The sequence below is a fragment of the Penaeus japonicus genome, unplaced genomic scaffold, assembly GCF_977035675.1.
Source record: "Penaeus japonicus unplaced genomic scaffold, GWHDUDI00000001_assembly GWHDUDI00000038, whole genome shotgun sequence".
Lineage (NCBI taxonomy): Eukaryota > Metazoa > Arthropoda > Malacostraca > Decapoda > Penaeidae > Penaeus > Penaeus japonicus.
In genome coordinates this window covers 3,532,568-3,535,067 of record NW_028234440.1, presented here as the reverse complement: position 1 = coordinate 3,535,067, position 2,500 = coordinate 3,532,568, and the positions used below count along the sequence as shown (strand labels likewise).

Sequence of the window (2,500 nt, the reverse complement as noted above, 5' to 3'; positions counted from 1 at the left end):
GATTATGTTATTCAATCTCAATCATTGTGCACAGTCCATACAATAAGCTATCTTTTATCAAAATGCATTTTTAAAAGTCGATTACCATGTTGAATACCCTCTATATATGTATATATATATGTATATATATGTATATTGTATATATATGTATATTGTATATATATGTATATATATGTATGTATATATATGTATATATATATGTATATATATATGTATATATATGTATATATATGTATATATATGTATATATATGTATATATATGTATATATATGTATATATATGTATATATATGTATATATATGTATATATATGTATATATATGTATATATATGTATATATATGTATATATATGTATATATATGTATATATATGTATATATATGTATATATATGTATATATATGTATATATATGTATATATATGTATATATATGTATATATAGAAAGATTGAGTAAGTGAGAGGGAGAGAGGGGAGGGGGTTGGGGGAAAAATGATATTACCACAGTCATGATTACATAAAATCGTTTCATCATGTATTGCATCCAAGTGTCATCCAGATTCGGGCGATGCATATTGTTAATCCAAAGAGAATTAATTATGGTTCGTGGCATTCACCTGCAAAGCGAATTGCCTTTGATTTTCAAGGACATATTCCTTTCCAACTGCTCTCTCCATCTATCCATCTATTCATCTCGGTCTCGCCAATCTCTTCCTTTTTATTAACACTGCAGCTGTCCCGATGCAGATGTCACAGGTGGAGATGTTGCAACTCCATTAAGCGAGACTGTTATCACGGGTTTGTGTCTGTAAACATGTCTCATTCGATTCAGAAACACCGTTAAGGCATTCCGTTGAGTAGCTTCGAATACATAGCTTCCTATGATTTAGTCTCTATCGTCATATCCCAATCATAATATACCAAAATGCCCAAGTGGTTTAGCGGGCGAGAGGTTGTCGCTCCCGAGGGATCCGAAGCTTCACTGCTGCCTGGCCCGCTACCCCTCTCAGTGCGCCTTGGACCACGGCAGAGTGAGGTTGTGAGGTGCGCAGCTCCGTCTCCCGTGAGTGGCCGCTGTCTGTACCGCAGCCCCACTGCTTCGTGTGTTAGTAACATTCGTTGATGTGAATGCAGTTTATGAAGCGGAGAGCTGACATGAAAAGATATAATCTATAGTGATCTCTGTTTAGTTGGTTCAATAATGGACAAGGAGACTTCGGAAGTATTGGACTCATCAGGTATAATTGGATAACCTTAAATCCGAAATAGCAGGTTAGTTTATACTAAGTTTTCTAGAAAATCGTCCAATTCACAAATTGAATAATTTATCCTACTCTTCTGAAACTTAAATATAATTGAATACATTTCGTATCCGTTTCCGATATATTTAAAGAGCGAAATTTCTGGATGCCAAACCAATACCCCGGACTTGAAATGGTATTGAATTATGTCTGAAATGAATAAACAAATTAAAAAAAACATGTAATTTGAGTCGGGATAGAATAATGCCATACCCATGCTTGCAGATACATGACGGTTAACTGACAACTGATTTTCGAAGTAGTTTCCAGTAAATCATACGATTTCCTTTGCAGTCTATTCAACATCACAGCGGGGTGTGGATGTGTATACTCAGATACATACAATAGATGTGTGTGCTTGCGTGCGTGTGTACGTGAGATATATACGTGACTTAGTTTACCACGATACATTATATTAGATTCGTATTTGCATGTTATATAACTGTCGACTATCCATTAAAAACATTAGAGTGAAATTCGGAAACTATCCTATACATTATTTCAATGCGAGAATGTTTTTCAACATGCTGGCGTTTGTGGTGGAGGGCTTTTAAAAGGCTCGGCGGTCTGATATCGTAACCCCGAGACGGTCGTAAAACCATCGTTGCCCCTTCGCCGTTGCGCGCCTTCATTTCACACACACGCACACGCACATACACACGCACACGCACATACACACACGCACATGCACACGCACACGCACACACACATGCGCACGCACATGCACACGCACACGCACACACACATACACATACACATGTGTGTGTGTGTATATATATATATATATATATATATATATATATATATATATATGTATACATATATATATATATATGCATATATATGTATATGTATATAAATGTATATGTATGTATATATATGTATATATATATTTATATATATAATATATATAATATATATAATATATATAATATATATAATATATATAATATATATATATATATAATATAATATATATAATAATATATAATATATATAATATATATATATATATATATATATATATATATATATATATATATATATATATATATATATATATAACGTGCGTGTGTGTGTGTGTGTGTGTGTGTGCATAAATATGTGTATGAATGTGTAAATTTTTACATGTATATATATAAATATATATATATATATATATATATATATATATATATATATATATATATATATTCATATA

The 2,500-nt window shown here is 31.9% G+C and overlaps 1 protein-coding gene across 2 annotated transcripts in view; it reads left to right on the top strand.

Annotated features, from left to right (window-relative positions):
- Nucleotides 1-991: 991 nt before the first annotated feature.
- Nucleotides 992-2,500, top strand: part of LOC122257457 (uncharacterized) — a 73,725-nt gene continuing 72,216 nt past the window's right edge. Inside the window, exon 1 of one of the 2 annotated variants that reach the window (XM_086533128.1) lies at nt 992-1,270. The gene's annotated coding sequence lies outside the window, so the exon portion shown is untranslated. The remainder of the gene's footprint in view (nt 1,271-2,500) is intronic. The other variant, XM_086533127.1, reaches the window with a different exon arrangement.